Raw genomic sequence first — 13,027 nt, 5'->3', positions numbered from 1 at the left:
AGAGGAAATCTGTCCATACAATAGGACTAAGCTGATTCCCTACGATGCAGCGGGCAACCTGTTCCTTGTGGACAGACCCGCCTTCGTCCACGGCTAGTCTGAACGCAGACCTGTAGATTAAAGGGAGGGGTCCCTAAAAGAACTAAGGACTGGGACAAAATTGGACACCTCCTGGCAGAAGTAGTAGCAGAAGAAGACAAACAGACAAAAGTACTTAGTGGTCCAAGGACCAAACAAACTAGAGAGATACAGTAGGTACAAAGCACCTGGCTAGATTAAGAGTCAAAGTAACACTGAAGTCCAGCAAAGCCTGAAGGGCGGAGCTGGAATAAATAGGCAGAAGGTCACGTGACCACAAAATAGTAAAAACTAACAGGAGGGTTCTAACAACTGCCACCACCATGTTTCACTGTTGGGATTGTATTAGGCAGGTAATGAGCAGTGCCTGGTTTTCTCCACACATACCACTTAGAATTATCACCAAAAAGTTCTGTCTTCGTCTCATCAGACCAGAGAATCTTATTTCTCATAGTCTGGGAGTCCTTCATGTGTTTTTGAGCAAACTCTATGCGGGCTTTCATATGAGGAGAGGCTTCCGTCTGGCCACTCTGCCATAGAGGCCCAACTGGGGGAGGGCTGCAGTGATAGTTGACTTTGTGGAACTTTCTACCATCTCCCTACTGCATCTCTGGAGCTCAGCCACAGTGATCTTGGGGTTCTTCTTTACCTCTCTCACCAAGGCTCTTCTCCCACGATTGCTCAGTTTGGCTGGATGGCCAGGTCTAGGAAGACTTCTGGTGGTCCCAAACTTCTTCCATTTAAGGATTATGGAGGCCACTGTGCTCTTATGAACCTTGAGTAATGCAGAAATTCTTTTATAACCTTGGCTAGATCTGTGCCTTGCCACAATTTGGTCTCTGAGCTCCTTGGGCAGTTCCTTTGAGCTCATGATTCTCATTTGGTCTGACATGCACTGTGAGCTGTGGGGTCTTATATAGACAGGTGTGTGCCTTTCCAAATCAAGTCCTATCAGTTTAATTAAACACATTTGGACTCCATGGAAGGAGTAGAACCATCTCAAGGAGGATCACAAGGAAATGGACAGCATGTGACTTAAATATGAGTGTTTGAGCAAAGGATCTGAATACTTATGACCATGTGATATTTCAGTTTTTCTTTTTTAATAAATTTGCAAAAAAATTCTACATTGCTGTTTTTTTCAGTCAAGATGGGGTGCAGAGTGTACTTTAATGAGAAAAAAAATGAACTTTTTAGAATTTATCAAATGGCTGCAATGAAACAAAGAGTGAAAAATTTAAAGGAGTCTGAATACTTTCCGTACTCACTGTATGTATCTATATACACTGCTCCAAAAATAAAGGGAACACTTAACCACTTCACACCAGAGCCTGTTTTTGCCTTCGTGACCGGGGCAATTTTTTCAATTCTGACCACTGTCACTTTATGAAGCAATTACTCTGGAACGCTTCAACGGATTCCCATGATTCTGAGATTGTTTTTTCGTGACATATTGTACTTCATGATAGTGGTAAAATTTCTTTGATATCACATGCGTTTATTTCTGAAAAAAATGGAAATTTGGCGAAAATTTTGAAAATTTTGCAATTTTCAAACTTTCAATTTTCATGCCCTTAAATCAGAGAGATATGTCACACAAAATAGTTAATAAATAACATTTCCCACATGTCTACTTTACATCAGCACAATTTTAGAACCAAATTTTTTTTTTGTTAGGGAGCTATAAGGGTTAAAAGTTGAGCAGCGATTTCTCATTTTTCCAACAAAATTTACAAAAACATTTTTTTAGGGACCACATCATATTTGAAGCCACTTTGAGGGGTCTTTATGACAGAAAATACCCAAAAGTGACACCGTTCTAAAAACTGCACCCCTCAAGGTGCTCAAAACCACATTCAAGAACTTTATTAACCCTTCAGTTGCTTCACAGGAATTTTTGGAATGTGGAAGAAAAAAATTAACATTTAACTTTTTTCACAAAAATGTTACTTTAGACCAAATTTTTTTTATTTTCACAGGGGTAACAGGAAAAAATGGACTCCAAAATTTTTTGTGCAATTTCTCTTGAGCACGCTGATACCCCATATGTGAGGGAAAACCACTGTTTGGGCGCACTGCAGGGTTCGGAAGGGAAGGAGCGCCATTAGACTTTTTGAATGTAAAATTTTTCTGAATAATTAGCAGACGCCATGTTGCGTTTGGAGAGCCCCTGATGTTCCTAAACAGTGGAAACCCCCCACAAGTGACACCATTTTGGAAACTAGACCCCTTAGGGAACATATCTAGATGTGTGGTGAGCACCTTGAACCCCAAGGTGCTTCACAGAAGTTTATAATATTGAGCTGTAAAAATAAAATTTTCACATTTTTCCCACAAAAACGTTTTTCATCCCTTAATTTTCCATTATCATAATGGTAATAGGATAAATTGCACCATGAAATTTGTTGTGCAATTTCTCCTGAACACGCCGATACCCCATATGTGGGGGAAAACCACTGTTTGGGCGCACGGCAGGGTTTGGAAGGGAAGGAGCGCCATTTGACTTTTTGAATGTAAAATTTGTCTGAATAATTAGCAGACGCCATGTTGCGTTTGGAGAGCCCCTGATGTTCCTAAACATTGGAAACCCCCCACAAGTGACACCATTTTGGAAACTAGACCCCTTAGGGAACTTATCTAGATGTGTGGTGAGCACCTTGAACCCCAACGTGCTTCACAGAAGTTTATAATAATCAGCTGTAAAAATAACATTTTCACATTTTTCCCGCAAAAACGTTTTTCATCCCTTAATTTTGCATTATCATAAGGGTAATAGGATAAATTGCACCATGAAATTTGTTGTGCAATTTCTCCTGAACACGCCGATACCCCATATGTGGAGGCAAACCACTGTTTGGGTGCACGGCAGGGCTCGGAAGGGAAGGAGCGCCATTTGACTTTTTGAATGTAAAATTTGTTTGAATACTTAGCGGACGCCATGTTGCATTTGGGGAGCCCCTGATGTGCCTAAACAGTGGAAACCCCCCACAAGTGACACCATTTTGGAAACTAGACACCTTAGGGAACTTATCTAGATATGTGGTGAGCACCTTGCACCCCCAGCTGCTTCACAGAAGTTTATAATATTGAGCCATAAAAATAAAATTTTCACATTTTTCCCACAAAAAATGTTCTCCTTTCCCTAATTGTGTACTATCATAAGGGTAACAGGATAAATTGCACCATGAAATTTGTTGTTCAATTTCTCCTGAACACGCCGATACCCCATATGTGGGGGAAAACCACTGCTTTGGTGTACGGCAGGGTTCGGAAGAGAAAGGAGCGCTATGTTGGCTGGGATAGGCAGCAGACACCGTGTCACATTTGAAGAGTCGCTGACATGCAGAAACAGCAGAAACCCCCACAAGTGACCCCATTTTGTAAACTACACCTCTCAAGGAATTCATCTAGGGAAGTAGTGAGTATTTTTAAATTTTTAAATTTATACCATTGGGCAGTGAAAAAAGCATAATTATATTTTTACCACAAAAAAATATTTTACCCTCAGATTTTACATTTTCACACAGGGCAATGGGTAAAAATGGTGCCGAAATGTGTCACACAATTTCTTCTAAAAGTGTCAATACCCCATATGTGGCTGTATCGTACCGCTCAGCCATATGGCGAGATCTGGGGGGGACGGAGTGCTATTTGACAATTGGAGAACAAATTATTGTAGAATAGGCATTTGGATTTGGGAGCACAAAATTTTTTGAATTTCTTTTGGGGGGCAAGGGCCATTTCGCTTTTCCAGAGCCTTTCTGCTACCAGTAACTTCGAAGTCCCTTATATTTTTAACAGATGACAGACCTGAGTGGGGACTAGCTTTTTTTGAGGACTGAGTTGAAGCTTTTATTGGGAACATTTTACGTAACATTTATCCGGCGCTCTAGGCTGAGCACTTACATCGGGGTTTCCATCTAAATTTCCAAGTGATGTAATTCAGATGAAACCCCTGCGGGATCCATTCACTGTAATGAGGCAGCAGAGTTACTCTGGACTCCGTCTGGCCTCTGTTTAGCGGTGTCCTTTTTTTCAGAAGTGCACAAAACTGTGGCCAACCGCACTTTTATGCACACCTAAAACACATGACACCGTGGGATCACAGGCCAGACGGCATCCACAGTGGCCTATATCTGCCTCATTACAGGGAATCTTCCGTCATGGGTTCCGGCTGAATCACATATTTCAGAGATTTACATGGAAACTCTGGCGTAAGTGCTCAGCGCAGAGCGCAGGATAAATGTGTGCCGAGCCATACTGCGATCTTTGGGAGACATAATAAACAAATCAGTAGCAGGTGAAGAATTGGTTTTATTTATTTTTTTACGCCGTTCCTAGTGTGATATAACTGATTAGATTACTTTATTCTTCGGGTCGGTGCGATTACAGAGATACCAGATTTATATCGGGTTTTTATGACTGACAGCTGTCACACACTAAGAGACGCTTTTTTTTTGCAAAATCTAATTTTTGCATCGCCATATTTTGAGAGCTATAATTTTTCCATATTTCGGCCGACAGAGTCATGTGATGGCTTGTTTTTTGCGGGACGAGATGACATTTTTATTGGTACCATTTGTGGGTACGTGACATTTTTTGATCGCTTTCTATTCCGTTTTTTTGGGAGGTAAAATTAACAAAAACCAACAATTCAGGAATTGTTTTTTGAGTTTTTTTTTTATGCCGTTCTGCGTGTGGTAAAAGTGATCAGGCAGCGTTATTCTTCGGGTCAGTACGTTTACAGCGATACTACACTTACTGTATATTTTTTTATGTTTTGGCGCTTTTACACAATAAAACAATTTTATAGAAAAAATATTTTTTTTGCATTGCTTTATTCTGAGAGGTATAACTTTTTTATTTTTTGGCTGATGGAGCTGTATAGCGGCTTGATTTTTGCGGAACAAGATGACGTTTTCAGCGGTACCATTTCTATTTCCATTTTGCTTTTTAATCGCATTTTTTTCCACTTTTTGTTTGGCGATATGAGGAAAAAGCATAGTTTTTTGCTCCGTTTTTTATTTATTTTTATTACGGTGTACACATAAGGAGTTAATTAGTGTGACAGTTTTATAGCTCGGGTTGTTTCGGACGCGGCAATACCAAATATGTGTACTTTTTTTATTTTTGCATAACTATATGGATTTATCGGTTTAATATTTTATTTATTTATTTTTATTTATTTTGTATTTTTTTTTAACAGTTTCAAAACATTTTTTTTTACTTTTTTTTACATTTTTACTTAGTCCCTGTATGGGACATTAATTTTTATTTTTCTGATCCCTGATCTCATGTAATATAATAGACATATATTACATTATATGAGATCTTCACTGACTGTTTCACAGTCTCCTGTCTGGCATCAGCTACAGGCTGAAGCCAGACAGAAAGGACACCATATATGGCAGAGCTGGAGGCGGTCATGTGACCTCCAGCTGCCATAGCAACGCCAGGTCCTGAAAGCAATCAAGGGGTCGTCGGAGAGGTAAGTGGACGACCCTCTTTCCTCCTGCTGTCTCCTATATGCCGCAATCACTATAGATCGCAGCATATAGAAGACAGCAAAGGGTTAACATCACTGGGACCTGATCTAATCAGGGGGTCCTGAGCACTGCGAGACCACTCACCGTTTTTAAACGTCTGCGCTGCACAGAGCCCAGGCAGCGCGGACGTTTATCTACAGTGGGCGGTCGGGAAGCGGTTAAAGAGTTGCTTATGGTGTTCTCTGTGAGCTTCTCAGTGCTGTTTAGCCAGCCAGGTATCCGGCCTGCAGTAGATGGAATGTGGCAATGGAACGCTGCGCGTGTCACAATAGGCTCTGAGCCTTTATATACCTGCGCACGGCAGCAGCCACCTTCAGTCTGCTGCTGGACAGCCAGCAGCAGCAGGAGAGGTAAGTAATCAGCAACACTCCTGCTAAGTGTAGACAGCTGCTCGTCCCCCCCCCCTTAATTGGTTCTCCTCCCTACCACCGGTGTTGAGGCGGGTGGGAACAGCAGAGGGTGAAGGTGCTGTGCTAAAATAGGTGGAGTTATGCAGATCTAAAACGTGTGGATTGCGGCAGCAGCAAGCCGAAAAGTGCAGGCATGTAAGGGATCTAGAGGTTGACAACATGTCTTCTTAACGGGAGTCCAGGAGCTCATCTCCACAAATGGACTTTTCAGGATCCTTGGGTGGCTCCGTAGTTTGAAACCAATTCTGGTTATCGCTTCTCGGCCTTTTGGCTAAGATCAAGTGTAGTATCTGTTCTTATCAGTTTAATATCTGATACGTCCCCTATCTGGGGACCATATATTAAATGGATTTTTACAACAGGGAGATGTAAAAAGAGCTTGCTCTGTCCACTCCACGCATTGACCTGGTATTGCAGCATTTCCAGGACCGGTGCACTCATTCTTTAATGCAGTTTCTAAAATCAGAAAGAATTGAATTCAATGCTTTTTGTTGCTTTTGCTTGTTTGTCGGATTTTTGGATGGACTTTTTGGCTTTGCTTTTCTTCTCCTCATTGGATTTTTCATGTTAAAAGTTGCAGAAGCCAGATGACAAACTCATTTTGGCTCAACTTCAGCAACTCTGCATTGCATTGCCATGTACTGTACTGCAATGCTATCTATCTAGCTCTCCCCCTTTATTTCCTTTTGGATAAACAGCCATATTAGTCAAGCATTTTGGAGCTTTCCCCTACCTAACTAACTAACTAACTAACTAACTAACTAACTACCTACAGGTGGTGAGATAAGCTGCACAATATAATTGTCTTTTCAGTATATTGTTGCACACACACCATCTATTTAGCAAATGCCCTTGTTATCAACTGCAGCCTTTTAAACTCACCTGAGCTAACAGGTATGTGCGCTGGTTACTCTGCTGCACTTAAAATTTATTTTTTGGCTTGCTACAATGGCTTTTCTGAAGCGTTGTCTCCCTCTGGTGGAACACTGACTTCTTTAATTTCAATATATATAGACCTATAAGAATGGTACACCCCAGAAAATACGATGAGTGCAAACAGATAGATTAAAAGGTATATATTTTATTAGAATACATTAAAAAAACACTACAAAAGTATAAGATACAGGTAAATAGGTATGAAAGTGAGAAATACATGAAAAAGACGATCACAGAAGGGCATAGGGGCTAAATAGACAGTGCAAAAGAGATCCTCTATGTAAATTAGCACAGAAAAAAATAGTGTACATCATTAAACGTGCAAGCATGCATGGGCTCATATAATGGTACCACTGTGCTACATATAACTACCAATGTCAATTAAAGCCACTAGTATATGGGTATATTTATGCGTTTATTCAAAAAATAATAAATGTAAGTGACGCTTACCCATGTCTGTCCACTGTGATCGCGCCCCGACGCGCGTTTCGCGTGGTGGGCTTCCTCGGGGGGCAGTGTGATGTGTATGTAGTCACCGTGTCTCTTTATATATCCCTCCTTGCCGCAGCCATTGGTAGCGGCGCACGCAAGCGGGGTCCCGGTATCCACACACCATTTCCGGCTATCCTGATGACGGCGCGGGTCAGGAAAGCATTTCCTGTGACGTCACTTCCCGCGTCGCATCATATGGATGCCGTAGATGGAAATGGTATTGCGGGAGCCCGCTACGCGTGCGCACATCCAATAGGCCATCTTTCTTGTGGGCAAAAGGTGAAAGGCAGGACTTATTCTTTGTTCAATCAAAAACCAGTATAATGAAATATTTAAGAATAGGGGACCGGGAGTGGAGCTTAAAAAGACAGCAAATAAGACAGTCACAGTTCATATAAGAAGAAAAGAAAACCTATACATCTCATTACATGGGACAACCCTCAAATATATGTCAGCATATGTGGTCCCAAAGGGGATAGTCCCATATTTCCTCTGCATTTCCAGACATGTGACTGTATTTTTCTCTTTTTCCTCCCCTTTATAAGCGCTCCATTTCTTACACGGTCCCATAGAAATATACAAGGTTGAAATCACGTCCATCGATAGGTAGGGCATATAAATAGACATCAAATCGTATCCAACTATAAAGTATGAAAAAACAAATAAATAAAAAATATATATAATAATAATTATTTAAAACATAACATACACTTTAAAAACAGATAGGAGAGAGAGGTGTATTGAATAACGCGGATTGATTTTTATAAAAAAGGTGAAAATGATAGCTTTTCATTAAGTCCAGATGGGGACATGGTATTCAAAGTAAAGATCCAACGACATTCTCGTTGGGCCAAGATTTTCTTTCTGTCACCACCCCTGATGCCACAAAGAACTCTATCTATTCCAATGAATTTGATTTCATCAGTGTTACACTTATGATATAACCTAAAGTGTTTCGGGATGGTTTTCAATATAGAGATATCCTCAGCTGTACTCGCAGCTTTAATATCCCTAATGTGTTCTCTCACTCGTATGCGGAACTCACGAGACGTGAGTCCCACATAATGGAGGTTACAAGTACAAGTGGCCCGGTAAATGATGTAGCTCGTGCTACAAGAAATATAGTGAGTGATCCGGTAGTCCCTACCCCCATCAGAGGATCCAAAATTAGTGGCTCTATTGATGTTTCTGCATGCCATGCAAGATCCACATGGAAAGCAACCCCATCTCTGCAGACCAGCACCAAACAGATTCGGAGGATTTGCCACATAATGGCTCCTTACAAGGATATCCTTTTGGAGAGCCATTAAGCGGGGTTACCATCGTGCCAAAAAAACATCGAGAGATTTATTATTGGCGAATAAAAGCAAAAATAATAGGAAAGACCCTCCTCTAAGATTTATCTCCACGTATAATAATCAATGGGTAAAGATGAGACAAACATTACAAAAATATTGGTCAATACTTACCTCAGAACCAACCTTGAGGAGAATTCTCTCTGATTACCCATTGCTCACTGCAAGGAAGAGTCCCAATTTGAAGGATATCCTTGTAAGGAGCCATTATGTGGCAAATCCTCCGAATCTGTTTGGTGCTGGTCTGCAGAGATGGGGTTGCTTTCCATGTGGATCTTGCATGGCATGCAGAAACATCAATAGAGCCACTAATTTTGGATCCTCTGATGGGGGTAGGGACTACCGGATCACTCACTATATTTCTTGTAGCACGAGCTACATCATTTACCGGGCCACTTGTACTTGTAACCTCCATTATGTGGGACTCACGTCTCGTGAGTTCCGCATACGAGTGAGAGAACACATTAGGGATATTAAAGCTGCGAGTACAGCTGAGGATATCTCTATATTGAAAACCATCCCGAAACACTTTAGGTTATATCATAAGTGTAACACTGATGAAATCAAATTCATTGGAATAGATAGAGTTCTTTGTGGCATCAGGGGTGGTGACAGAAAGAAAATCTTGGCCCAACGAGAATGTCGTTGGATCTTTACTTTGAATACCATGTCCCCATCTGGACTTAATGAAAAGCTATCATTTTCACCTTTCTTATAAAAATCAATCCGCGTTATTCAATACACCTCTCTCTCCTATCTGTTTTTAAAGTGTATGTTATGTTTTAAATAATTATTATTATATATATTTTTTATTTATTTGTTTTTTCATACTTTATAGTTGGATACGATTTGATGTCTATTTATATGCCCTACCTATCGATGGACGTGATTTCAACCTTGTATATTTCTATGGGACCGTGTAAGAAATGGAGCGCTTATAAAGGGGAGGAAAAAGAGAAAAATACAGTCACATGTCTGGAAATGCAGAGGAAATATGGGACTATCCCCTTTGGGACCACATATGCTGACATATATTTGAGGGTTGTCCCATGTAATGAGATGTATAGGTTTTCTTTTCTTCTTATATGAACTGTGACTGTCTTATTTGCTGTCTTTTTAAGCTCCACTCCCGGTCCCCTATTCTTAAATATTTCATTATACTGGTTTTTGATTGAACAAAGAATAAGTCCTGCCTTTCACCTTTTGCCCACAAGAAAGATGGCCTATTGGATGTGCGCACGCGTAGCGGGCTCCCGCAATACCATTTCCATCTACGGCATCCATATGATGCGACGCGGGAAGTGACGTCACAGGAAATGCTTTCCTGACCCGCGCCGTCATCAGGATAGCCGGAAATGGTGTGTGGATACCGGGACCCCGCTTGCGTGCGCCGCTACCAATGGCTGCGGCAAGGAGGGATATATAAAGAGACACGGTGACTACATACACATCACACTGCCCCCCGAGGAAGCCCACCACGCGAAACGCGCGTCGGGGCGCGATCACAGTGGACAGACATGGGTAAGCGTCACTTACATTTATTATTTTTTGAATAAACGCATAAATATACCCATATACTAGTGGCTTTAATTGACATTGGTAGTTATATGTAGCACAGTGGTACCATTATATGAGCCCATGCATGCTTGCACGTTTAATGATGTACACTATTTTTTTCTGTGCTAATTTACATAGAGGATCTCTTTTGCACTGTCTATTTAGCCCCTATGCCCTTCTGTGATCGTCTTTTTCATGTATTTCTCACTTTCATACCTATTTACCTGTATCTTATACTTTTGTAGTGTTTTTTTAATGTATTCTAATAAAATATATACCTTTTAAGCTATCTGTTTGCACTCATCGTATTTTCTGGGGTGTACCATTCTTCTTATAGGTCTATATATATTGTTATATGGTTAAATCACCACTGTTTCCATGAATGGGACATTATGTGAGTTTATTACCCGTTGCGTAGGTAGTATGCATATATTCTTTAATTTCAAGCCTGCAGACTATAAAAAAATAGCCCCCCCCAAAAAAAGTTTGGTTGATTGGTCTGTGGCGTTCTTTTAAAGTGTTGCTTATGGCGGTCTCTGTGAGCTTCTCAGCGACATTCAGCCAGCCAGGTATCCTGCCTGCAGTAGATGGAATGTGGCAATGGAACACTGGCTGCGCGTGTCACAATAGGCTCTGAGCCTTTATATACCTGCGCACGGCAGCAGCCACCTTCAGTCTGCTGCTGGACAGCCAGCAGCAGCAGGAAAGGTAAGTAATCAGCAACACCCCTGCTAAGGGTAGACAGCTGCTCGTTCCCCCCCCCCCTTAATTGGTTCTCCTCCCTACCACTGGTGTTGAGGCGGGCGGGAACAGCAGAGGGTGAGGGTGCTGTGCTAAAATAGGTGGAGTTATGCAGATCTAAAACGTGTGGATTGTGGCATCAGCAAGCCGAAAAGTGCAGGCATGTAAGGGATCTAGAGGTTGACAACATGTCTTCGTAACGGGAATCCAGGCGCCCATCTGCACAAATAGACTTTTCGGAATCCGAGGGTGGCACCCTGGGCCAAAACCAATTCTGGTTATCGCGAGTCAGAGTGACTCGTTAAATGGCACCTACGTATTATTACAACATGGCGATCACGCACTGTAACCCCAGCGATCGCAGCATTTAGCGACTGAACAGAGACAGAGAAGCCCCTCTACTCTTGGATCGGACACACCACGCCATCAGCACAGGGTCCCGATCGTTGCCATAGTAAGTTACTTGAATCATGCTCAGTGCATGATCAAAGTAACTTGTGTCTGCTGCACTGACAGGTTATAATGCACAGCAGTGATCCTACACTGCTATATATTATAGCTGCGATCAGATTGCAGAAAGTGTAAGTCCCATAGTGGGACTAAGTAAAAAAGTGGAAAAAAAACAACAACAACAATAAAAGAAAACATATTTGGTATCGCCGCGTCCGGAACGACCTGACATATAAAACTGTCCCACTAGTTAACCCCTTTAGTGAACACGGTAAAAATAAAAAACTAAGCAAAAAACATTGCTTTATCATCAAACATCAAGTGGAATAAAACGTGATCAAAAAGACAAATGTAAATAAAAATGGTACCGTTGAAAACGTCATCTTGGCCTGCAAAAAACAAACTGCCATACAGCTCCATTAGGGGCTCCCCAAACACGACATGGCGTCCGCTAATTATTCAAGCAAATTTTACATTCAAAAAGTCAAATGGCGCTTTTTTCCTTCTGAGCCCTGCCGTGCGCCCAAACAGTGGTTTTCCCCCACATATGGCGTATCGCTTACTCAGGAGAAATTGCACAACAAATGGTATGGTGAAATTTCTCCTGTTAACCTTATGAAAATGCAAAATTGGTGGCTGAAAAACATTTTTGCGGGAAAAATTTGAAAATTGTATTTTTACGGCTCAATGTTATAAACTTCTGTGAAGCACCTGGGGGTTCAAGGTGCTCAGCACACATCTAGATAAGTTCCCTGAAGAGTCTATTTTCCAAAATGGTGTCACTTGTGGGGGGTTTCCACTGTTTAGGTACATCAGGGGCTCCCCAAACACAACATGGCGTCTGCTAATTATTCAAGCAAATTTTACTTTCAAAAAGTCAAATGCGCTCCTTCCATTCCAAGACCTGAAACATGAGGTCAGTGAAAAACCTTTATTTCACAAGCAATTCGTTACATGGTGGCACTGCAGAAGCGGGTGCCCACACTACATAAAATACAGTGATTGTATAAATACACAAATAGTTAATATAAAATATATATATTAATATTATGTCATGTGCACGCGCACAGACACGGGTGTGATCCTGAACCACAAAGGAGCAAGTATGTACAAGTATAATGAGGCCAAGCGTATAAAGCAATATACCTAGTGCAGCATGTCAATGATACTGGGGTAGCCTAAAAATAATAAAATATAGGTGAGCTTAACTGTATAGCATAAGATGATTGTAGATATAAAGTGGCCTCACACAGGCGGCGAGTCAACTGATGGGACCAGGGAATGAATCCCTCTGGTAAAAATTTAAATAGAGTCAATGACTAATGAGTGTAATGTAAGGTATAGAGTATTCCAAAGAGAGGGAAGGGGGATGGGAAACAATGGACACAACACCAGATCAATGGCCGACAGTGTTATATATAAGAATGGGGCTTAATGACCGGCTGTGGAGAGAAGTGCCCAG

The 13,027-nt window shown here is 41.3% G+C and overlaps 1 non-coding gene across 1 annotated transcript; it reads left to right on the top strand.

Annotated features, from left to right (window-relative positions):
• Positions 1-6,285: 6,285 nt before the first annotated feature.
• LOC141212820 (U2 spliceosomal RNA) lies at positions 6,286-6,476 on the top strand. The gene has a single exon (XR_012282414.1). It is a non-coding gene; the product is annotated as a U2 spliceosomal RNA (small nuclear RNA).
• The last annotated feature ends 6,551 nt before the right edge of the window (positions 6,477-13,027 follow it).

This window comes from Phyllobates terribilis, unplaced genomic scaffold, assembly GCF_046119375.1.
Source record: "Phyllobates terribilis strain yellow unplaced genomic scaffold, ASM4611937v1 Scaffold_186__1_contigs__length_3700242, whole genome shotgun sequence".
NCBI classification, from domain to species: Eukaryota; Metazoa; Chordata; class Amphibia; order Anura; family Dendrobatidae; genus Phyllobates; species Phyllobates terribilis.
The sequence above is the reverse complement of the archived record's forward strand: the minus strand, read 5'-3'. Positions and strand labels throughout refer to the sequence as shown.